Source organism: Carassius auratus, unplaced genomic scaffold (assembly GCF_003368295.1).
Source record: "Carassius auratus strain Wakin unplaced genomic scaffold, ASM336829v1 scaf_tig00028481, whole genome shotgun sequence".
Taxonomy (NCBI): Eukaryota; Metazoa; Chordata; class Actinopteri; order Cypriniformes; family Cyprinidae; genus Carassius; species Carassius auratus.
This window is the reverse complement of record NW_020525691.1, coordinates 816-27,842: the sequence shown is the minus strand read 5'-3', so window position 1 is coordinate 27,842 and position 27,027 is coordinate 816. Positions and strand designations below refer to the sequence as shown.

Sequence of the window (27,027 nt, the reverse complement as noted above, 5' to 3'; positions counted from 1 at the left end):
CATTTTCAGCAACTTGTATAGAATTTGAAAACCTAAACAAAATCTAACAAATTTTTATCTTCCAAACAAATACAATTTTACTTTACTTTAATGAGAAAAAAAAAGTGTTATTATATATATATATATATATATATATATATATATATATATATATATATATATATATATATAAAATTAAATAATTGAATACTTTTTTTCTTCTTCTTTTTCTTTCTTTTTTTTTGTAAAAACTGGTGGAGAGAAAAGAGAAAAACTAGATTTTTTTACTACTAATATATACAGTATGAAGCTTCAAAACATTTTCCACAGTAAAATGTAAATGTATCATTTGTATTTTTTTGTTATAATATGTTATGTTCAGAGTTAATTTCGTATGATGTATTGTATATACTATGATCATATTTATTAATATCAAGGATTACATTTAACTTTTTGTATTTTTATCTCGAATTAAGTAGTAATTTTATTGTATTAGTTTTCAAACAGTTATTCATTAGTATTTCAATAACTTTTCCCCCCAAAGCAACATTTAATTTTTTTTGTTTAGGCTACTTTTAGTTAATAACAACAACAACAATAATAATAATAATAATAATAATAATAATAATAATGTTAAAACAACAACAATAATAATAATAATAATAATAATAGTAATTATTATTGTTTTGTTATTATTATTATTATTATTATTATTAATATTATTATTATTATTATTATTATTATTATTATTATTATTATTATTAAATGTTATACCTTAAAAACCTTTGTATTGAAACTAATTCAATGTTATTTTTCAGGTCAAAGTAAAAACAGAATTTACCCACTTTCATATCTCACCTGTCAATCTCCCGCTTCGCCTGTCTCTCTCTCTCTTTGTCTTTCTCTCTGCAGGGACTCAGTAATGTCATCTCTCTAGACTTTGACTACAGGAAGGAGTTGATCTATTGGATTGACACTAGCAGGCCCAGCGGACGCAGAATCAACCGAATGCGCCTGAATGGAAGTGACCTTAAGGTACATCCGCGAGCGTGTGTCTGTGTGCGTTTGTGTGTTTGCATTGAATTGCTCTTGAAATCACCCAGAATTGCCCAGATTGACGTATGCAAATACGCTCTGCCCCTGGGTAAATTTGATTCACCTCACCTCCGCACAGGGGCGATTTTTATTGTGTAATTGATGGATTCCAATGGGGGAAAAGCAGACATCTTCACATCACTCCAACAAATAAATAAAAGCCTATATTTTCCTAAGAATAACTGGTATGAAATGAGCCAGGGTTAGAATGATAGACAGGGTATTGTGTGTGTGTGAGGCTGTCTGTCTTCATCTTCCTCTCCATCAGTGCCCTTGCGTATATTACTTAGGGCGTAAAACGGGCATAGTGTGCCAGCCTTGCCCTGCTGGGCCGCCAGAGCTCGTTATGTTTAATATCGAGCCATAATGGCTCATTAAGCTTGATTGAACTCTGGATCTTGAACTGATTTATGATAGTGTGCTATAGTACAGAGCAAAAGAGAGAGAGGGAGAGTAGAGCGTCTGTAAAGGCAACGAAGAAGTGATAAAGTTAAACACAAAATGAAGCCACACTAAGATAATGGGACTTTTTTATAGGACATCAATGGAAAGATGATAAAAATAAATAGAATTTATCACTTTTTCTGAATTGATGTGATTACCCACAAGATCTTTTCAGCGAAATCACAATTCCTTTTCATTTTAATTAAACTTAAATGTTATGTGAATAACCATGAAAGAAAAAGCCAAATTTAAGGAACATAGATTTTTGTATTTTTTTTTTTTTTTTCATAGGACATTGATGGAAAGGAAATGAATACATATGACAAATAAAATGAAAGTTTCAGAGATTGAGAGAATTTCGCAATGCAATGTAAAAATGCCCTTGGTAATCACTTTGAATGACTGTAAATGAGACATTTCCCTTGGGTGTCTGGAGAGATTTGAAATGTTTCGGGTTGAGTTTATCATAAATTCACAGACATTGAAACCTTACAAATATGACCCTAGACCACAAAACCAGTCTTAAGTGTCAATTTATCGAAATTAAGATTAAGACATCATCTGCAAGCTGAATAAATACGCTTTCCACTGATGTATGGTTTATTAGGATCAGAATATATTTGGCCAAGATGCAACTATTTGAAAATCTGGAATCTGAGTGTGCAAAAGAATCTAAATACTGAGAAAATCTACATTTAAGTTGTCCATATGAATTCTTAGCAATGCCTATTTCGAATCAAAAATTTACTTTTGATATATTAACTGTAGGAAATTTACAAAATATTTTCATGGAACATGATCTTTACTCGATATCCTAATGATTTTTGCCATAAAATAAGTTTTTGACCCATACAGTGTTTTTTTTTGGCTATTGCTAAAAAATATACCCCATACTCCAGGGTCACAATGATGATTTTAATTTATTTTTAAGTTGCACCGGGACGAAATTACATTTTTGGGGAAAAAAAAAAAGAGTTAATTTTATTACATTAAAAAATTATGTAAAATAACTACAAATAAAAATTTATATTTCCATAGATTGTAAATTTTTTAAAGAGTATTTTAGATATGTTCACAATAAAAGCTATAATTTCAACGGTATTCAAAACAGATCAGAAATGAAAAATATAATTATAATAAAACAAACAAAAAATTATAACGTTCAATATAAACTAAATTTATCACAAACATCAAACGTAAACTAATATATTTGAAATATTCTGTAAATGCTCTATACAAGTAAACTTTGGGTCACATACTTCTCTCATTCAGCAAAAATCCAAATGTGTGCCCTTATTTTTGCAAACTTAATGCAACTTTGACTTAATTGACTTGAGTGTGCCATGTTTTGTTGGTGTTGTTTTGCTTACCTGGTTTATGTTTTTGTGCACTTTAACCCTGTGGTGTATCTCCACCCTGTGATTATGCACCATGTTTGCATCATTTAAGATGTTGAAATTCATCACAGCTAGGCTAGTTTTAATAAGCGCTGATGGTAAGACCCAGTCTGAGACAAAATGTTTAATCTTTAATGTTCGTCAGCTTGCAGAATGGTACTCTTACTTTTAAAGCACTAAGCAGGGGGCACCAGCAACCAAGAATGAAAATTATCTGCCAGCTGGGAAAAGTATTGTTTATGCCAAACAGCAGTTTCTGTGATCAGTATGAGCAGTGAAATGTTCTGAAGTGCCTTTTTTGTTTTTTTAACTACTTCTTTTGGGAACTTTTCCGCTTTTGGGTTTGAAGTGTCTTTAATGAGCGGTTATGTAGTCCGCTGATAATTAGCAATAATGTACAAGTCTAGCTCAGCAGTTCTCAAATGGATTGCCTTTAGGACCCCAATTTTTCACTTACGGTCAAGAGTTTTTAGGTTGGTAAAAGAACTACACGTATAGAAATTATATTTCTTTTTGTGGTGAAACCTTGCTAATCTGCCTATGCTAATTCTTTTTGTGGACTTGCAAGCAACCAGTTGAGACCTACAAGGAAAAATCTTTCACTTTATTTAAAAAAACTAAGCCCCTTCATGTATGCTGTTGTAGTTTGGATTTTGTGGTTAAAGCCTGCTAATGCTATGCTGTGAACCTGTAAACCATCAGTTAAGAAACAAAAAAAATCTAGAGTTTATCATAGTCTTGCATTTTTCAAGAAAAACCAAAGCCTTTAACACAAGTCCAACTTTTACAAGTTATAAAATGTTGTTGGTGGTGGTGTAGTTTGACTTTGACTGCACTGAAAACTTTTGACTTTGCAGTGAAAACCTGCTAATTTACTGTCTGTTTGCTAATCATTCCGGAGGACTCATCTAGAAATTATCATAACCTTAAGGTTTTAATTTTATTTTTACTTTATACTACCCTTTACTTCTAATTTGATACTACGTTTACAAGTTGGTGAATGTTGTTGTTGTAGTTTTTGCTGTGAAATATTGCTAGTTTGTTGGATAAATGCTATGCTAGCTATTTTTGAAGACATACAAACCACTAGCTCAAACCACTAAGAAACAAATCGTAGGCTATCATAGGCTTATAAAATCCTTGAATTGTCCATGTAATTTAAAGAATCAAAGCCCCTTCATGCGGAAGTTAACAATATGTTTACAAGCTGTTGATTTAATTTGACTTTTTGCTGTGAAAACCTCTTAATTGGTTTGACTAACTGCTATACAAACTATTTTTTGGGGACCTACAAGCTACCAGTTGACAACCACATCTAGAGGTTATTATATTATTAGCAATTTTGTTTTGATAAGGAAACAAAGCCTCTCTCAACCCCATTGTATCTGACATTGTATACAATGTATACTGTTGTTTGTTCATGTGCTGGCTAACTGCCATGCTAACTCAACCTTAGCAATAGAGCCAGGATTAGGTTCACATGAACACATTTCTGTTTGTTTTGTTTTATACTGTTAAACATTAGCATTTAAATTCCTGTCATGAAAATAACTGTCGGCAGAAACAATAAAGACTTATTTTTTTATGACTTTACCAGCAAACTGCAGTGCACAGCTGCATCTCACCCTCACCATTCTGAACTTTTCTGCTAGGAGGCATTTGTTCCCTACGGTACCGGCTGTGGATAAATCCATGTGAATAACCAGCCAAAAGAGGCCAACTGTGCTTGACTGCTGTTTTCTCAGGTGGTTCACAGAACCTCGGTCCCCAGTGCTCTCGCTGTGGACTGGATCGGCAAGAACTTGTACTGGTGTGATGGTGAGAGAAAGACCCTGGAGGTGGCTAAAGCTAATGGACTCTACCCGACCATACTTCTAAGGACTGGATTGAGGAATCCAACCACTCTTGCTCTCGACACTCACATGGGGTAAATGATGCTTATTATTGACTGCTGTTTGCAATCCCACAATGCATTGCTTTTGAGTACACTTTTGAGAAGCAGCGCACCATTTAAAGCAATTTATTTCCATGGTGCCTCAGATATGTGTTCTGGGTAGACTGCTGCGAGCAGTCCCAAATTGGAAGGATGGGAATGGACGGCACCAAGCCACGTGTTGTAATCGATACAGAAATACATGCTCCCTCAGCTTTGGCCATTGATCACATCAACAAAAGGATCTACTGGGCTGACGAGAACCACATCTTGTTTTCGAACATGGATGGTACAAAAAGACACAAAGGTATGTTTTGCCTTCTCTCGAATCTTGTCTCTTTTCGAATTGTCATCAGTAATATCTTTCAATCCCCATTTCTAGTCCCAATCAAGGACATAGGCGGCATAACCGGTCTCACAATCTTTGAGGACTTCATCTACTGGAGCGACCAGAAGTCGAAAACCCTCAGTCGCTCACACAAGACTTCTGGCGGCCAACATACAGAACTCCTCAGCTCCTGGCAAACCATTCGAGACATTAAAGTCTACCATCCACTCCGACAGCCTGATGGTATTGCTGCAAGAATTTCAGTCTTCAGTTTAAATTGTTTTCTGCTAGAGTCATGTTGTTTGGGGCTTGTTTCTTATTGTTTGTTGTTTGTCCTCAGTGCCAAAGCATCAGTGTCAGGTAACTAATGGAGGGTGCAGTCACCTATGCCTTCTTTCCCCTGGTGGGGGATACAAGTGTGCTTGCCCCACACACTTCTACCTGGCAAACGACAACAAAACCTGTCTGTCTAACTGCACCGCCAGCCAGGTGTGACTTTATAATTACCTCAGGAGCCAGAATAAGGGTTTCGCCGTAGCTCAACTACTTTTGGCACCGCTTTCAACTACCAATTATATTCAGTCTGCTACTCAAAAAATAGTTGTTCAAGAGGTTGTCTCTCTTTGTGTGTGTAGTTCCGCTGTGGTACGGATGAGTGTATTCCCTTCTGGTGGAAGTGCGACACCGTGGATGACTGCGGAGACGGATCCGATGAGCCGTCAGATTGCCGTAAGTAACCAAACAGGGTGGCAATCAGCCAAACTGGTTAAGCCATTGAACAATGTGGATGTAATACCTTATAGTGTTTTTAAGACTCAAGATGAGCCTTCCGAAGAGCCTTCTAAGAGGTCATTAATGAGTTTTGGTCCGAGTTATCTTCTACAATATATTTTTTGGCCAAATTTGAAGGAGGCATTGCATGTATCTATAATAGAATGCAATTCAACAAGTGCAAAAAGGTTTCCAAGATGGCAGACAAAGCGAAAGATGTGCCAATTATAAATGTATTGTATTTAACACTGTCTGGCCTAATTAAAATTTTAGAAATATTTAGAGTTTGTTAAAGGTATAATTCCCCCCCAAATCTTTGGAGAACAAATTATGATATTTTTGATGAAATCCAAGAGCTTTCTGACCCTTCACAGACAGCAAAGCAACTTAAATGTTTCAAGGGTCATAAACGTAGTAAGGACATCGATAAAACAGTCCATGTGAAATCAATGGTTCAACTGCGCAAAGAACACAAAAATAACAACTTAATTCAAAAATTCTTCTCCTCCAAATCACGTCTTCCACTATTATTAAGAGTACCTCTACATGTAAAAAATGCATTTGTGTCATGCTGCTAAAGCAGAACATGCATGGGCTGAGCCTTGTTTACGTGCAGAGAAATGCAATGCACATGTGACTCTTGATAATGGCAGAACACGTCATTTGGAGGAGGAGAATTATTGAAAAAAAAAAAATTTTTGTTTTCTTTGCTCACAAAAAGTATTCTCTTAGCTTTGTAAAATGACATTTGAACTACTGATGTCACATGGACTATTTTTATCGATGTCCTTACAACGTTTCTTTCCCTGGGAACATTGTTCTCTCTTTTGTTTACAGCTGAGTTTAAATGCCAGCCCGGAAGGTTCCAGTGCGGAACTGGTTTGTGTGCCCTCCCTCCCTTCATCTGTGATGGTGAGAACGACTGCGGAGACAACTCTGATGAAGCCAACTGTGGTAATTATAGATTGATGAATCGATAAATGGAGACCAAGCATAATGCAGTAAGATGCACCATACAATGAAATCCTTGTTTTCATTTGCTTCCAGACTCATATATCTGCTTGTCTGGCCAGTTTAAGTGCACTCACCGGCAGAAGTGCATCCCTATAAACCTGCGCTGTAACGGACAAGACGACTGCGGAGACGGTGAAGATGAAACCGATTGCCGTAAGAGAGTCTCATTTTTTTTCTCTCTCTCACATTTGACATCATCGACAGTGAACGCTATAAGTTTTCCTCGTTCCTCAAAAAATTACAGCAAAAGTTCCTACTTTGCTAGTTTTCCCTTCAGGAAAGGAAACACTCCCAGAAAATGAGAGCGAGAGAGGTCGGAAATAGATGAAATCTCCTCCTTTATGGCTTCTGAATTTGTTTACTGGCTCGTGAAGGTCAAAACCCAGACAGATTCAACAAAATGTTTGAGAACTTTGAAACGGCTGATGAGAAAACTGCCAAGCGAGGACCCTGGTAAACATCGCCCAAAGTCTTGTTTTGTTTTCTCATTCCTCGGCTGCAGATGGAATTGCTCAAAGGGAATTTAGGGCACCGACAGTGAGAAGGAAGGAGTAAAATGAGAAAAACGAAAGCGAGGTAGACTTGCTAACCAGGAAGCAAAAAGCCGTCTTGTCACCTTCAGAAATCAGGCTGGAGTTATCATTACTTTGTGCGACAGGGATTTGAATCCTAGACCAAATGCAAGACTTATTTTAGGTGGTGGTACAGACGGAGGAGACTGGCAGAAGTTAATGCTCTCGCTCAGATCTGAATCCTCCATTTGAAGCCACAGCAGGGGCCTAATTTCTCACTCCTCCCCAGAGTCGAGTATCTGGATGAGCTTTGATAAGGCGCCCGGTTCTGTACGCCCTTATGGGAGAGCACAGAAGAGAAGCTGTCTGTCTTCTCCGAGAGAGAATCAGAAAGATAGATGTAAAAATCGAGGAAAATCATTAACAGCATTGCATGGGATGGAGCCTAGAGGGTCCCCAGAACTCTAAGAGGCTTTGGATGGGGTCTGACTGCGTCTTGGATCCAGGGGAGCTGAGCTCAGCCCTGGGCACTGATTAGCCAAACAGAGGGAGGGTTTAACAGAGATAATCACATATGGAGCATGGCATAAGAGGCTGGCTTTAGCCCTCCTCCCCAAAAGCAGGGAGATCGCTGTGGGTCAGGATTGCCGCTCCACCACCGGGAATGTCTGGGCTTAGCTTAGCTTAGCACACAGCAGTCAGAAATCAGCTATGCGAGGGGAAAGAAGTGGCGGTTACTCAGACCACCAGGGTACAGTCTTGTTTTACTTGTTTTATCATGAATTAATCATGCTTAGAGGAAGTATAAAGTGTTGAGGAATGAATCCAGGTGGACCTTAAAACATTCATCCAGCAAAATGTGTCAGATTAACCATAGTTTAACCTCAAATCCAAAAGTAAAAGAAACGTAGCAGTATGATGTATTAAGTAGAAAGACTACAAAACTACTTTTTGGACATTTTCAGCATATTTTGAACACACATTAGACACACATTATTTAAACTTTAATAAATATTAAATTGTAATATTTGTAATGTATTAGACTAGAGTATACATTATTTACTTACATTTATATTTAGTTAAGTTGAAAATTACGGAGCCCCGCAAATGACATGCAGGAAAAAATATTAGGCTAAATTGTTTGCATAATTTAGCAAATCGAGGGAACGCAATAATAATCGTGTGCACGTTTTAGTACATTGAGGGAACAAATTAGTAAATTGTGTGCACAATTTATTTACTTTTTCTTGCATGTCATGTGCGGGGCTCCGTAGTAAATAAATATTCTTCAAAATGATTGCACAATAAATAATATATACGTATGTATGAATATATCCACTATCATCCAAAATGTGCAATCATATATTTATAACCAAAGCTGCATTTACTGTATTGGAACAAAAATACAGTAAAAATAATATATATTGTGAAATATTGTTGCAGTTTAGAAGATTTTTTTTCCTGTTTAAATGACACACACTACAGAAAATAGTTTACATTGCATCTATAATAATTACCAATTAAACAATATACAATATATTACTTTATCACTTGATTTATACTGTTGTTACATTAATGGCATACACACACACACACACATGTTTATTTTTGTGAAAAGTGGGTTCATCCCATAGGCGTAATGGTTTTTATACTGCACAAACTGTATATTCTATGGTCCTTCACCAACCCTACACCTAACCCTAACCCTCACGGGAAACTTTGTGCATTTTTACTTTCTCAAAAAAACTCATTCTGTATGATTTATTAGCTTTTTGTAAAAATGGGGACATGGGTTATGTCCTCATAAGTCACCCTCTCCTTGTAATACCTGTGTCATACCCATGTCTTTATACAGAGTTGTGTCCTGATATGTCACAAAAACAAGAGCGCACACACACACACACACACACACACACACACACACACACATATATATATATATATATATATATATATATATAGAGTATTTATAATCAATTGAATAAAATAATTTTAAATTGAAACTTTCTAGCACCACCAACTTCTCAAGTGCATTTTTATTTTACATAACATAAGTTGGCCATCAACAAAAAAAATGTTTGCAAATGTCTCTTAATTCATCTCATTTAATGCGCCGCTGCTACAGTCATCAAAGCAGTGCCTGTGTGTGAAATTCACCTCCTTATATACAATCAACTGCAAGACAATCACTGTCGGACCTCAGATCACCTGCTGGGAGCAACATTCATGTTATTATGCACAATCCATGGCTTCATTTCTGGGGGTTTGTGGGAAGATAAAAGCATAGGTTTCTTCAGTCTGTTACAGATTCTTTATGGTGCTACTCTTCCAAAAAAGTGTTGCAGCAGAATAAAGCCTCAACAAATGGTTGGATTCCGTAAAGTAGCTCTAAAATCGCATCTAATATAACTCGTAAAAAAGTGATTCTGTAATTTGTCATCTGAAGTTCTCAAAGTTTTGATCACATGATCTCCTTCTCTCCACATCTCCAGCTGAGAACACTTGCTCGCCGTCCCAGTTTCAATGCAAGACCACAATGCACTGCATCTCCAAGCTGTGGGTGTGTGACGAGGACCCCGACTGTGCTGACGGCTCGGACGAGGCCAACTGCGGTGAGTCGCTCACCGTCGCCATGCATTACCTCACGCTCATCATCACAGTCCATAAATATCCTCATTAAAATTCAGTGTGACAAATTTCAGCTGGTCTAAACTCCTAAAACATTCCATTTGCTTTAATTTTGCACCGACTGTTTGCCCCCGAAGACTGAAGCAGATGAATAAAGATAGCTTCTCTCACTTTCATAACCGACTTCTTGGAGTTCCCTTCTGTTCTTGGGGTTTTGTGGATGTGCTAGCGCGCTAAGAGACGTTCTGCTGAAAAGCGCTCACCCGAGAGCTAATGTTTTCTCAGGGCGAACGTTGTCAGGTTGCATTGTGTTTGCTTTATGAGCAGCTAACCGATTAGTCTTCTCCATTGGGCCCAAAATGGACGACTTAGTGTGCTATAATTATGCAGATTCAGTTTTTTCTGTGTTTTAGCAGAGCAATGTTTCATGTGCCAATTAAAGCAGCTGCCTTGGTTTGTAGAGGACATGTGACTATTCCAGAGGAAGTGATTATTGTTCAAAGTTGTTCATTGAGACTTCTCACTTATTAAACCATTAATTTTTATGCAATGCCTGTTGTTGAGCTCATTATTTGATACTTTAATAAGTATAAACAAATAATAATAATAATAATAATAATAATAATAATAATAATAATAATAATAATACTATAATTTAATAATTTTTTATCATATTACAACTAAATGATCATCAATCATTTAAAAAATGCATTTGAATTATATTGCAACTTTATTACAAACTATAATAATTATTATAGTAATTATTATTACAAACTATGTACAAACTATATATATATAAACAGTATTTAATTAATTGTATAATTAAATATGATAAACAGAGTTTTGGATCTTATATAATGGAATAATTCTAAATAGAGTAGAATAAATATTGACTATGAACTATTTTAAAATATATTTTAAAATATATACATATTAAACTTCATATATATATAGTTTTTTTTTTCAAATGTATTTACTATATATATTACTATATACTTTATTTTGAAACTATATAACAATTATATTAAAAACAATAACATTTATGCTGTCATGCTGTTTACAACTGTTTAAATGTCTATTTGATATTCAAATTTATTTTTATATTTGAATTATATTTTAGCCCCAAAATACTTTTATGGAATTTTCTATTCTATATGCAATAATGTATATGTATAATTTGCCAAAATTAATCCCAAACATTTACAGCAAAACTTCTCACTTGACTCCTTATGAAAATCGTATTGAGAAACTACTCAGAAGTTTTCCAGTACATTTGGGGGAGGACTACAGATTAATATCTAGTGAAGGTCACAGATGGGAGGACTGTGGTCTAATAATAAAGAACAATGTTTGAGTGGAGAAAACATTTGCTTGTGTTCTGTATTTGACTTTATGTTATACAGCTGATGTGCTCAAGATTGTTTAGTGTTGACTTTAAACTTTAAAGCCCTCATATCTTGAACAAAAATACTCCCTCTGTGTGTCCTTTATGTCAGTGTCGTTGACTTGTTTAGCATTTTGAAGGACGTCCTCTCATTATTGCTGGTAATGTTTCTCTGTGCAGCTTTAATGGCAGTCAAGTACATTAGGTGACATCGCAGTAACAAATTGTCTTGTAAATCAATTTTTTCTTTATATCGCTCCGTATAGGATTATAAATTAAAACAAAAAATCGTTTTCATTTTCAAATAGTCCATTTCTGTCCAGCACTGAATCTCAGTTACTGTCTTCTAAGGGACCAACTAACCCACTGGCTTTCATTACTGGGGAAGTGTAGTGCATTGCAAGAAGGAAGTAAGATGAAGTTTGACATAATTTTGTCGTCTGGGACTTTGCAGAAAGTTTTCCACCGCAGTAGTGTTCTTCAAAACATACTGATACTTTTTAGTCATGGAAATATATGTTTAAAGGGTTAGTTCACCCAAAAATGTAGCTTGTATTTTAGTTAGGAAAAATATTCATATTTCAAACGTAGTAAACACTTTTTTTCTCACTTCCAAAAACATGCATTCACTACAGAAGTCCTTTATTCTACCCCCTGGAGCCGTGTGAGGCACATTTTATTATGAACGCGCGTGCTTTATATGAAGACTTGTGAAGTGTTCAACTGTAACACACTGGGCCCTATTTTAACGATCTGAAACGCAAGTGTCAAAGCGCGAAGCGCAAGTAAGTTTGTGGGCGGGTCTCGGCGCTGTTGCTATTTTCCCGGCGGGATAAATGGCTCTTGCGCCCGGCGCAAATCTAAAATGGGTTGGTCTGAAGTAGCTTCATTATTCATAGGTGTGGTTTGGGCGTAACGTGAAATAAACCAATCGGAGCGTCATCCAACATTCCCTTTAAAAGCAGGTGCGCAAGTTCCATTATGGATTGCTATTATTATGGCGTATTTACCAGGCGCACGCCAGGAGCGGTTCACAGCCGAGGAGACTGATGTTCTTGTAAGAGCAGTGAAAGACAGAGAAGTTGTGTTGTATGAGGATGGGAGAAACCCACCCAAAATAGCGTCGGTTAAACAGGCGTGGGAGGAAATAGCCACAATTGTTTCATCGATTTTTTTTTTTCCTGGTTCTTGACGGACAAACAAATTTGTCAGATGTCCTTATATACATATATGTCTTGCCACTATCGGGCAAACAGGTCTGATCCTTAATTACTACAATTAGCCTGAATAATTTGTAAGCAAGATTTCACAATGATTTCCGTCATCTCATGTGTTAATATTTTTTTAGTGTAACAATTTATGATTTGCAAAAATAACTGTAGCATCTGTGTAGATTACATGAGCAAAGTATATGCACGTTGTGCACGCTATACATTATGGTCAAACTTGCGCCCTTAAAATAGCATAATGAACAACGCGCAACGCGCCACTGACTTTAGACTAGGTTTTTTCTGGTCAGTGGCGCAATTGATTAATGGAACAGCAAAATAGCACCAGGGATTGTTTGCGCCGGAACACGCCTCCTTTTTTGCGCTGAACCGCCCAGGGAGCGCAAGTTCATTCACTAGTTTAGCGACGTGCTTCTGTGGAGGGAAAAGCGCGCTTTGCGCGGGTGCAAAATAGGAATGACACATGCGTCGGTGTACAAAGTCAATTGCGCTGGGTGCAAGATAGGGCCCACTGACTGCAATGAAAGAGCTTGGAATAGCCAGGGCAATTTTTAATAGAACTCTGACTGGATTCGTCTGAAAGAAGAGAGTCATAATAATAATAATAATAATAATAATAATAATAATAATAATAATAAAAATAATAGCTGTCCTCCAGTAAGGATTTTTCTCTTCGACTAGTAGTCGTTCATTTGAAGCATTATTCGACTAATCTCACATTTATTAATAAACTTTCTATGAACTCGGTGACACTGAATCGTCATCTTCACAGCAGTGACGCACCTTCATACGGATTACACAATCTGAGAATGTTTATTTTCCATTTGAATCGGTTCATTATAAAAGTGGACATTACTCTCTCTCTCTCTCTCTCTCTCTCTCTCTCTCTCTCTATATATATATATTAATGTCTATAAGGCAAATATATATATACACAGAGTTTCATGCTCAAGTTCACAGACCAAGACGGCAGAAAGCGCATCCTTTTTCATTATTTCATAAATGCATGATTTGTTGATATTGTTAGTGCACATAAACAAACATAGAGTCGTTACAGATTGGAAAGATGTATTACTCTTATCTGTATGATCAAAAATGCCAGAGTAGCCTATTTTAAGAGCAAGTGACGCACCGGTGCCTCCATCTGTCCTGCAGTGAGCGATGCTGTTCAGTTTTTTATACTCCACATAGATACATAGTGCAAGTGGTGGAACAGTACTTAGATGTCACAGTTCGGTATGTTTCTCGGTACGGGGGTCACAGTTCGATATGATTTCACTTTCAACACAAATTATTGTATTGTTACATATATAATCTTCAGTTCATATAGGCCTGTACATACAAGGTATACTTTCTTGAAATATATTTGATTTAGTTTACAGATAAACAGGGGGGGGGGGGGGGGGGTGGCACGAGTTTGTTTATTTTTGTGACAGGCTTCATTTGTTCACAGAAAAGAAACTCACATGGCAGAAAGCAACATCCTATTTGTTTTCTTTATTTTACAAAAGCACAATGTTTTGGGGTGTAGAGCTGTAATCGGGCCTTAAAAGTTAGAACACCTGCTCGACCCTCCGGTCTCGAATCCCACGGAGGAGATGGAAAGATATAAAACTGGAGCGATGACAGTGAAGGACGAGAGAGGACCAGGCCTGGGTTTTAGTTTGTGTTTTGATTTTGTCTGTTTTGTGTTTATATTGAGCATTAAAGTTTGAATTGATTGTCTGCCGGTTCCTGCCTCCTTCTTCCCGAAGATTAGTATTAGTATAGAAGATAAGAAGTTTGTACATCGTTACAGTAAATAAATAATACAATACGTGTTTAAAATTGATTCTGCTGATATAAGGAAACAGTTGAGCATGCACACACACACACACACACACAAAACACATCAGTTCCAGCATTGCTAACTTGACAGCACAGTTGGTACTTTTAATTTTATTTTTTAATGCGACTAATAACATTTTGGTCGACTAACGATTAATTGATGATTGGGGGCAGCCCTAAATAACAATAATAATAATAATTGGCTAAATATCTGACAAATTTGTGATAGATATAATGCTCTTAAAGTCTGAAAAAGCACTCTCTCTCTCTCTGAGTGCTGGAATTGTGTTTGGATTTGGACCATATTGTTGCTCTGGAGGATGTATTGGATTTCCCTAGATACACAACTCACTCCTGCACTTTACCGCATTGAGAGGATATAATGGAATATTCACATTAACCCAGCATAATACTGTATTGATTTTTAACCATGAGGACGTTCCCTAAGTGTTGGTCTGAATGTCCATCAGCGGAGTGGAGCTTCATCTTCCAAAAATCAATAAGTTGCTTACATCTCTTTGGAAACGGGGCATTTCCTAAAGAGATATTAAGATGAAACGCATCCACTTGTGGCTGTATAATATACAAAGAGGACATCGATATGAAATATATTGTCAGGGTGACTAAGATGAAAAGGGATCCAAAGTTGTGATGGAAATGGACATCGTAAAATGGATAAACTGAGTGCAGTGGACTGGATTACATCGCTAGTTTTTTTTTTTTTTTTTTTCATTTTGTTTTGTTCATCAAATTATTCACTCAGTTAAAAAAACAACAACAACTGAATATTATTATTAATATTAAATATTTGAATTATTAATATTTTAACACGGATTTTACATTTTTTGTAAGTTTGAGTAAATATACATGAAATTAAATGTATTTATCTTATACTAAAATACAAATATAATGTAATATCAGTCTTTTTCAGTCACTTCTCTTTAATTACAGAGGTAGTTTGTGTCATTTTATTGTAGTTGGTTGTTTTAAGAAGATAATATTTTGAATATTTAAGAATATTTTAAATATTTGTTATATTTTAAACAATTATTAAAATATTCCAACTTATTATTATTATTATTATTATTATTATTATTATTTATGTTTTTCAATAACTTCTATCTTATTTCTGGAAATGACATCAAACTAATACAAAATATGTATTATGTACTTTTTTAAACTTGTGTCAGCAGGTAGTATTAAGTATTTCAGGAGTGTTATACTGCAGTACTTTGTTATGAGGAGCGATATTATTATAATTTTTCTTCTTCTTCTTCATTGTGTTCTCAACACATCTCCTCCTTATCTCACTGGTTGTTCTGGTTTGAATGGCTGAGCACTGATTCTGTGTTTTGCCGAGTCATGACCACATATCCACATTATTGTCGTTTCTGAAGAACGGTTGGATTGAGCTCTCATGAAACATTCAGTGTGTTGCCACGCTCTGACGCATTGAACACCGCTCTTAATTTGTTGGTTGTGGCCTCTTACATCACTGCATGATCCAATTTATTTATTTTGAATTATTTACCATGATCAGCCTCATGTTGGCAGCACGTCGGCAAAAGTTAATTAGCCAAGAACGCTGCCCGTAGCTCTTTGAAAGCATGCAGACTGACACAAATACATTCAAACAATGGATTCATTCATTATACCTGCTGCGTTTGTTTGCTTGTCTTTAAAATTCTATGTCATTTAGAAAATATTTTGATATTTGTCAGTTTTTTTACTTGATTTACATAAGAAATGATGATTGATTATTCCTTTAAACATATAAAATTGAGTGTAAAAACATATTCATATTCTCTGTTAAGTTTTAATGAGCAAAAAATTCTGTCTTCATCCAACTTGAAGGTGATTCAAGCCCTAAAGCTATTTGAGGAAAAATCTTAATATTCCAGCCTTGTTCTTTCTAAATTAGAATTCTCTTAATGTCATTTTAAGTCGGGGAATTAGGACTCAAACACAGCATTGTGATTGTCAATTAATCATGCATTATGTTCTCATCATCTCTCATGATAGTTGGATTAGTCGTCGCCAGCATTCAGATGAGGGGAAATTGCATTTCTGATTTCCTGTACTCAAATCAGCTCGGATTAGCATGTTAATTATTTCAGAGCAGGGACACGTGATTTTCACCATTGTGCCTTTGATTCAGTCTTGTGGGATTCTGTGAAGAAGAAAAAAAGTGTTAAATGTAAGGTTAAAAAACCTGACAGGTGTAGCTGCTGGAAGAATTGAACATGTATTGGTAAAATAATAATATGCCAACCAACTAAACTACAAAAATATGCTTTGTACCCTAAAGTGAAATAAACTGAAAAGTCACTATCATGGGATTTTAAATATTTATTTATTTATTTATTTATTTATTTCATTATTATTATTTTTTATGAAATAATTAGTTTTACAAATGTTTAGTTTGATTTTATTTATTTTGTGTTATTGAATTTGTGCCATGTTTAGTTTGACTTTGTTGTGCCCGTGTGTTTGCTGGAACTGTTACAAATTAGTAAACAGTGGTAAATTAGCACATTTTATTGGTAAAATAGTAATACACCAAACTACAAAACAAACTACAAAAATATGACTTGTATCAACAGAAAAAGTCACCATCACAGTTTTTTTTTATGCAACAATTTAATAAGCTAATTTATGATGTTTCATTGTTTCATTGTTTTGCTTTTTTGTTTATTTTCATTGTGCCATGTTTAGTGTTAATATTATTTTAGTGTACTTTAGTTTTTGTTTTGTGTTTCAATGTGTTGCACATTTTTGTTTAGTTTCATTGTGTCGTCTTTAGTTTTGTAAAAAATAAAATAAAAAAATAAACATGAGTAAACATTTGTTGGTAAAATATACCAATTTACAAAACAATAATTAAACAATAAACTACAAAACTGAAAAAAAATATGCTTTGTACCAATTCCTTGGTTTCTGTTAAAAGTTTTAATAAATGTTTTGAAGTCTGAATATTTTGCTAAAAGTGCCGTTTTTAAAGTAAAACATGTTATAGATTAGTTTATCTAAGAGCTCAGGATTTGTTTTGCACTGCTATTGTACTGCGGGAATTCAGATGAATGTTTTGTTTGTTTGTGTATGCAGATGAAAAGACTTGTGGGCCGCATGAATTTCGCTGCAAGGACAACAACTGCATACCGGACCACTGGAGGTGTGACGGGCAGAGCGACTGTAGCGACAATTCAGACGAGGAGAACTGCAGTACGTGATTCTGCTTTTAATCTCTTATTTAACTTGTACAAAGTTATGCAGTGAATAACACGTTCTCTGTAGATGAAGATGTCTATGACAGCAACTCTCCTTTGATGAATTAAAATCCAAATGTGTTTTTTGTAGTGTTTATTTTTTTTTGTTTGCTGTAGTTTAGCGTGCTTTATCACTGTGTTGCGTATTGTTTTGTTTAGTTTCTTTGTTTTATGTTGGTTAGTTTGGTTTAGTTTCATTGTGCCTTGTTTAGAATTTAGTTTTATTTCAGTATTATTGTGCCATGTTTAGTTAAGTCATTGTCCTATGTATTGTTAGTTTAGTTTAGTTGTGCTTGTGTTGTTATTTAGTTTAACTGATTTATTATTTAGTTTAGTTTGTTTGGGGTCATTTTGTTAAGTCTTATTGTGCTGTGTTGTTTAGTTACTTTTGTTTCATTTATTTTATTTTATTTTATTTTAATTTAGTTATTATTTTTGATTTAGTTTAGTTTTGTTTAGGTTTTTGATTATAATTTTTATTTTTAAGTTTTATTTTGTGCTATTATTTAGTTGAGTTTTGCTGTGGTTCGTTTTTCAGTTTTGTTTTGTATGGTTGCATTGCTTAATTTCATTGTGCTGTCTTGTGTTTAGTTTAGTTTGGCTTAGTTTTGTTTAGTTCAGTTGTGCTGTATTTTATTTATTTTTATTGGGCTGTTATTTAGGTTATGTTTCATTTGTTTGGTTTAGTTTCACTGTGCTGTGTTGTTTAGTTACTTTTGTTTAATTTTGATTAGTTTTATTGTGTTGTTTTTAAGTTTGGTTTCATTGTGCTTAATTGTCTTGTTTTGTTTAGTTTCATTGTGCTGCTTTGATTCATTCCATTGTGCTGTTTTGGATTGTTTAGTTTAGTTAGTTTGGGTTTGCTCAGTTGTGCTTCATTGTTAAGTTATATTTGTGCCGTTATTTATTTTAGTTCAGTTTATTTGTGCTGTTTAATTTTTTTTTTTTTTTTTTTATTTCATTACCCATAATTGTTTAGTTTCATTGGGCTTGCATTGTTTTTTTAGTTAGTTTGATCTAGCTTAGTTTCATTACCCGGAATTGTTTAGTTTTATTGTGCTTTGTTGTTTTGTTTAGTTCAACTATGCTTTTTGTGTAGTTTTATGCCAGTTTTTAGTTTCATTGTGCATTTTGTTGTTTAGTTTCATTGTGCCGTTTTGTTATCTAGTTTACATCACTTCGTTGTATTAGTATTTTTTTTTTTTTTTATTGTGTTCCATTTTGTTATTGAGTTTATGCCACGTTTTGTTGTTTAGTTTCCTTGCCTTTAGATTCATTGGGCTGTATTTTGTGTTTAGTTACTTTGTTCTTTGCTTTGTTGTTTTGTTTGGTTTCATTGTGCCGTGTTTCATTATTTAGTTTAGTTTCAGTTTTCTGTGACGTTTTGTTTAGTTTCAATGTGCTCTGTGTTGTTTGCTGCTGTAATCATGCTCTAATCTTCTTGTCTCTATTGACAGTGCTTTGACATTTAAGTACAGTCAGCTTTCATATGTTCCTCTTATCACACTTTGCTCTTAACACTACTAGACATACAGGCACAGCAGGGTTTCTGAAAAAGAACAAAAATTGTTTGATATCACAATCCACAGTGTGGCACATAGATGTTGGATCCTCAGAGAGGGATTTACAAGCTAACGCTCATGCGTCAGTGTGTGACACTGAGCCGTCTTTTTCTTCTGAAGAGCACATGGGTCTCAAACAGTGTCCAAAAGTACTTCAACACTCCGTGTGTGACTGTTGTCTCAAATCTCCATATTTATTCCCTGTTTCTCCCCTGATGTCTGAGTCATTATACAGAACAAGTTCTCCACTACTCAGAGAGCTCCTAAAGCCCAGTGGATCTCATCACACTTCAGCTCTGTCTTCAGCCTCCAGCTTCACACTTTCAAACGAGAGTGAAACACACTGTGAGAATGAGATTGTGTGTTGATTGCTCTGGAAATGTATGTGTCTCCCAAGCAGTGATTACATAAATTTCCCTGAGATGCAGACATGTATTTTTCCTGTCTTCTCGGGATGTTGCTAACTACTGTCCACTGGAGTGCAGATTGACGTTGCGTTGATTGACAGATAGTGGAGAAAGTGTCCCACTGAATGGCAGAATCGATCTCTCACGCTGATCTGCAATTTGGTTTTAATGGCAGCGGCCTGTTGCTCCCGGCAGCGGCTCCCGTGATAAACGGCCATGCGTGTTGCTTTGTTTTCCTCTGTGCCGTGGCGTGAGCTCGGACCATTTATTTACTAGATTACAGAGCCACTGCCATCATTTATTCAAAATGTGATCACGATGTAAGTCAGACTTGTGCTTGCAGCAGAAAGCAGAGCACGATGGCATAATTTCCACCTCAATGATACTTCGTTCCTTTTTTTTCCACTTCCCGTTCCCTGTTGTTTCCCCTTTTATTTCCTGTCTGTTTTTACATCTTTTACTTAGTTTTTCCTTTAGTTTTGTTTTACTTCTATCCATTTCCTTTTCCTCCTTCCCTTCCCATTTGTCTTCCTAGTGTTCATCCTTTCCCTTTCCCCTCTGGTTTTCCTTTACTTCCTTTTCCTTTACTTTTCATTTCCTTAGTTTTTACCTTCCCTTTGTTTTGTTATACTTTTAAATTTAGTCTTTTTTCTTTTCTTTCTGATTCCTCTTTCCATTAACTTTGCCCTTCCTCTCATTCATCATCTTTCCATTTTTCTTTTACAGTACTTCCTTTTACATAATGTTTCCTTTCCTTTGTTTTTCCTTTTAACTTACTTTGATTTTCGTTCCTTTTCATTCCATTTCCCCTTCACTTTCCCCTCTTGTTTTCCTTCACTTCCTTTTACTTTACTTTTCATTCCCTTTGTTGTTAATTTTCTTCCTTTTCCCTTCTTTCCTATTCCTCTTTCCCTTCCCTTTCCTCTTACTCCCATTCATAATTTTCCCGTTCTTTAACCTGTTGTCCTTTACATCTTTTCCTTTGATTTTCCTTTCACCTTACTACTTGCCTTTTTTCCTTCCATTTCCTATTTCCCCTCACTTCCCCTCTTCTTTTCCTTCACATTCTTTTACTTTACTTTTCATTTCCTTTCGTTTGCTTTGTTTTACTTTTAATTTTCTTCCTTTCCCTTCCCTTTTCTCTTATTTCCATTCACTATTTTCCTGTTTCCATCTTCCTAGTGTTAATTCTGTTCCCCTTCCATTTTCCTTTTTTCTTACTTTCCTTTAAATTTATGTGTATTTTCCTTTGTTTTTGCTTTTCATTTTATTCCTTTTTTCTTCTCTGTCCTTTACCTCTCCCTCTTTCCCATTTTTCTTTTCCTCATCCTGCCATTTACCATTTTCCCATTCCATCCCCCTCAGTTTATACATTATTTCCTTTTACTTTATATTTTCCTGTAGTTTTTGTGTACATTCCTTTTACCTGTATGTTTCCTTTTCCTCTCATTCAGTTGTTTCCTGTTGTTCTCTTTCTTTCTTTCTTTCTTTCTTTCTTTCTTTCTTTTCCACATCCTTTCCTTTTAACTAGCGCTTGAACCTGCTAGTTGTCTGAAACTTGTGATGGTACACAAGTTACTCAAAACAAATCAGTGCCACTTTAAAGCAGCTGTTGGCTCACCATTATTTACTGAAGATCAACTTTGTTTTGAAGGTTTCCCAGCTGTCACGTCAGACTTGTAGATTTCATAAGCTGCGATTTTGTGCAGTCAGTCTCCCTACCTCTTTTTTCCCCTCTCATTCTTTCGCTAACAATCTCTCCATCTCTTTAAATTAAAAATAAGCCCACAGAACCCTCACAGATCTACATTCTGCATCACAACAGACACTAATACAAACATGTTATGTAGTCAAAATCAGCATGCTGCATGTCCCATGAGCCCGTTTTTAACAATCTTAATGAACACAGGCTACTGAAGAGTGTTTGTTAGACACAAGTTTACATATTCATGTACAAAATGTTCTATTTTTGCATGATTTTGCTCTTATAAGAGAGAACCTATGAGTCATATATGGTCATCCATTTATCTAGAGATGAGTTCCCGCTCTGAAGCGTGTGTCTGTCCTGCCGTAATTTCCTGGTGTATTTGCTCACTTGCTGGGTGGGAGTGAATCCAGACAGAGGTTCGATTTCTTTTTCTCTGTTGGATTCACCTTGGTAGCCTCACACAGAAACATCACTGGGAAGATATAAAAGCTCTTATTGGGTCGTGAAGACGTGATGTCAGGGCAGATAATCTGCAGAGAGCTGGAGCCGGTTGTAGAGAGACTGATAATAGAGTTAGAGGAGTGACACAGCAGCGCTCGCTTATTGTGATCAAGGAGATCTGTGCTCCATCTGTTCTTTGTTTTTCTTTCTTTCTTTCTTTCTTTCTTTTGCATTCCAATTTACTCAAATAGCAAAATTAAAACTCGACAATTGTGTTTTCACTACTATCAAAGAAAAAAAAAATAGAGACAGACAGACAAAAGTCAAAAGAGAGAATGATGTCAAATGTACTGTTACACCTATGTTGTCAGAAACACCTGTTCCTTTTTCCGTATGTTTGTTTGTTCATTTCTTACTACTTTTGATCTTTCCTTTGTTCAGTCTTTCATTTGTTTTCTCATATACTTCAATTTTATTTTTCCTCATTCACTTTCGCTTTTAATTGGTTTGCCTAATTGTTTGTTGTGTATGTTTTAGTTAATTGTGAATCATTCTTTCTGTCTTTTATGTTTTTCTGTTTTTCACACGTTATTTGTTTTTCTTTTCTTTATTTACTTGTTTTTTTCTTTGTTTTTTTTTATCTGTCTGTGTATTTTTTATCTTTTGTTTATTTGTTTATTTTTGTTCTCATTTTGTTTGTCTTGTGGTTTTTCTTTTGAGTCCTCCCTTTCTTTCTTTCTTTTGCATGTTTTTTTTTCTCTGTAGTTCGTTTATTTGCTCAGTCCGTCATTCCATCTGTTTTGCTTATTTGCTTGCTCTGTATGTCTGATTTTCTTTAGTTATTTCATACACAATTTTTATTAGTTTTGTTTGTTTACATGTATTCACTTTTTATTTCTGTTGTTCGTTTACCAATTCTGTCTTTTTAATCTTTTTCTTATTTACTTGCACTCATTTTCACATTTTCTCCATATCATTTCTTAGGCTTCCTGGCAGATCATACCCAAGAAAGTCTGGATATGTCTTTCTGTTCATAACAATGATAAAAAAAAAAACATTCAGCCATTTGTTTGTTTTTGTTTTATTGCTGCCAAAAGCTTATTTTGCTTTCACAGTCCTCGCTTCCAATAGTAAAAGAAGGCCAAATTCAGAATCCATCCATGTCTTTTTTCTCTTCTCCTTTCAGAGCCAGTAACATGCAACTCCAAAAATTTCATCTGTGCCAACGGAGAGTGCATCTCCTCACGCTTCCGCTGCGATGGTGGACTTCGACTGCACCGATAACTCTGACGAGGTTTCAAGCACCACATTCATCAGTTGCTAAACATCATTCATCTGGTTCCTGTCTGAGTGCTGATATCCTGTGCGTGTGTTTTCAGAGAGGCTGTGAGAGCCACTGCTCCGAGGATCAGTTCCAGTGCCTGAATCATCTCTGTATCTCAGTCAAATGGCTCTGTGATGGACAGGAAGACTGCAAAACCGGGAAGATGAGGCCAATTGCAGCCCTGCCAACACTGTCATGACAGGTTAGCCGCTTTCACACGCTCTTTAAATAATGCAAACGGATCCAGAACCGATCAAAGCTGCTCCCAGACAGCAAGCTTGGCACTCCTATAATCACATATCACAGAGCGGACACCTTTTATCCAAAGGGATCATAGGCCTATGACTACACAATGGTGACTGGAGATCTCTGCACAACCTCAGACCCTGCAACGCTGCCTTCATTTATAACTGCTGAGCCACTTCCACTGAAAACTAACAGCAAAACGACCCCACATTTGTCATCTTCTGTTCTAATACTTGTGGAGGGCACTGTATGTATGTATATATATATATATATATATATATACGCACACACACGCACACACAATTGTATTTAATTTGATTTAATAATTACACAATGCTATTTTTCATTAAAATCATTAGTTTTGATCATTAAAATTACCATCATGAATCAAAATGAAATTCATTTGAATAATTATTTAAACTGTATTTAAATGGTAACAGTGTATTGTATTTTTCGTTGAATCGAGTATTATAAATATTATCAAATCAATATATGAAATATTATTTAACTCTATATAAATGTTAATAATAATAATATTTCTTATTAAAATGACTTATTAAATCATTAAATACACATTTTTAACTTAATCTGTTTGTGTGTGTGCGTGTACACGTGTGTATACGTGTGTAACCCATATATATATAAACTTTTATCTAAAGCTAAAGAACCTAAGAACACCCAAGAACTCAGAATAATGCATGTTCTGAACTTCAGCTTCATCTGTTATTTTAACCCCAAGAGTCTTGAAGTATATCTCCCTTTTTTTTTTTTCTTTTTTTTTTTTTTTTTCTTAGTTTGAGGTCTCCCTACCATCTTTTCTGGCCCTCGTCTTGAATATTTCAGCGTTGTGTGCTATGCACAGGGTACATGAGTCCATCCACAGTGAATTATTCTGATCGTAAGACCACTGGAGATGCATTCAGAAAGCTCCCTTTCAGATACTTTTTTTTTCTTCCCTGTGACTCAAGGCAAGCCAGGGGAATTTTACCCCATGATTAATATTAATAGGACTGAAAACACTTCAAAAAGTGCAGCCAGAAATCTCTCTCAACCTCTCGCTGACCGAAACTGCAGCTCTGTTTATTTCAGACCTCGGCACGTGTGCGAGGCGGATGCTTTCAAGGAACAGATTGTCCCAGGACATGTAGATGGATGCGTCTTTTTATAGGATTCTTTGATGGAAGATTTCTTGTCTCGAAATTATTTTTGTGAATTCCTTGTGTCTGCGCAGCTCGGCCGACATCATGTGCTCAGAACGAGTATGTTTGTGTTGGAGGAGGCTGCGTGTCGGCCGGTCAGCGCTGTGACGGACAAAATGACTGTTCAGATGGATCTGATGAGGTCAGTTGGGTACATACACACAAGAAAGGCATGTTTTGATTACAATCAAGTGTTTTTCTCAAATATTTCTAAACTTTCCAACTACTTCTTAAAGGGATAGCGCACTCAAAAATGAAAGTTGTTATAATTTACTTGCCCTTTTGATTTTCCAAACTTGTATGGCTTTGTTCTTCCTGCAGCACATTAAAAATAAGATATAATAAGATGTTTTCATCAATACGCTGCAAGTCAATGGGATCAAAAACTTTCAAGCTTCAAAAAGGACTTGTTTTAATCTAGTTGTTGTCAAAAATCTGTAAAAATTATTTTTCTAATTATTTGTACAAGATTATTTTGACATCTTTGTACAGCAACATTGATATATATTCAGAACTATAAGTACATATTTACAATTTAAATTTTGTATATATTCAGAAAATTATATTTGCAGATTTACTGTGTATATTCATGTTATACATTTTGATATTACAATTTGTATCTGTGTATTCTGACTTACAGTATATATTCAGATACATTTACATAGTCAGATTTTTAATTATATATTCTGATTTCTGTATATTCTATATTATAAGTAGATATTTTGATTTACGTTTAAACAGGACTAAATTGTGTCACTTTTTTTTGTATAACTAACCTTTCACACAGTTATAAGTTATACATTATTTAGACTTTCATGATCCAAAAGCCTTGTTTGGCTTGTGTGAAAAAATTATGACATTATTATTAGTAGTATTTTTTCTTTAAGTTGGCTAATTTATTACATTTAAATATGCATTTACATTATACATAGACCACAACTCCTAATAAAAATATCAATAATAATAATAATAATAATAATACTTTTTCAAATTATTATGTTAATAAAATATTAATAACATTATTATTATTATTTGATTATTATTATTATTATTAAAAATCATATTAATAATACAATGCAAATTATAAATCTTTGAGTGCAAGCTTTAAGTAACTTTTTTATTTTGTTAATTTATTATCAAAACAATTAGATATAATTATTCACAACAAACACATAAACAAACAGACAAACAAATAAATAAATACATAAGTACGCCATTCTGAAGTAACTCATGTGGCTTTGTTTTTGTTTTTTGTTTTTCTATAGCACTTTAAAAATATATTCTGAAGAATGTTTGATCAATACATGTAAAGTCAGTGGGGTCCAACATTTTCAAGCTTCAAAACAGACCCATTATCAACATGTAATTGTTTTAAATGATGACAGAATGCTGTATTTTTTGGTGAACTATATCTCGTTAACTCTGATGCAGCATTACACAGTATTGCTGCACATTCTCTTGGTAATAGCAGCCATTTTCCTCAAGACTGCGGTCTGTTTTCTCGAGGGACTTTGCTTTAATTACCACCCTCACTCATAATGCAGTGTCAACAGTTCAAACGAGTTTGCCTGTCCTAATAAGGACCATTAAAACAGACTCTTTTTTCAAAGGCCCCTGGAGAGCCAAGGCCGCATTTCTTCCATGCATTATAAAAAGCAATTTTAGCTGTAGGAAAAGATCAAAGGTCATTGCTAAAGAGGACAAACCTCTTAATTCAACCAATCATTCAGTTGAGTTATTGAAATTGAGTTGAGCCGTGCGTGTGTGTGTGTGTGTGGGCAGGTGGACTGTATCCGGGAGTGTAAGGAGGACGAGTTCCTGTGTCGGAATCGGGCACATTGTGTTCCCGCTCGCTGGAGGTGCGACAGAGTCTTTGACTGCTTGGATCAAAGTGACGAGGACAACTGTGACCAGGGTAACACTACAAAATCTCTTACTGGGCAGTGCATTTCTAGTTCCCAGCATGCTTTGCATGGGATCAAAAGTGTAATAAATAAAAATAACGCAAATCATTATCTAAATTATGTAAGTGTACAAAAGTATAATTAATATTTAGTTAAACAATATATAATATATAAAGTCAATATAAATATAATAATCATATACAATAAATCATAATAAATCATACATACATACATAACTAACATATACAAATCTTTTTTATTTATTTATTTATTTTCATAATTTTTGAGTTTACATTATAACATTTATAACAAACTAGCAAACGTATTTACATATTATAAAACAATTAATGCAACAACAATAATAATAAAGTAGTAGACGTGTTATCATTTTGTTGTGATATTTTATAAATGTGTATATATTTAACTTTT

General features: G+C 35.0%; 1 pseudogene; it reads left to right on the top strand.

The window, feature by feature from the left end:
* Window positions 1-26,655, top strand: part of LOC113079523 (low-density lipoprotein receptor-related protein 1B-like) — a 108,403-nt pseudogene extending 81,748 nt beyond the window's left edge.
* The last annotated feature ends 372 nt before the right edge of the window (window positions 26,656-27,027 follow it).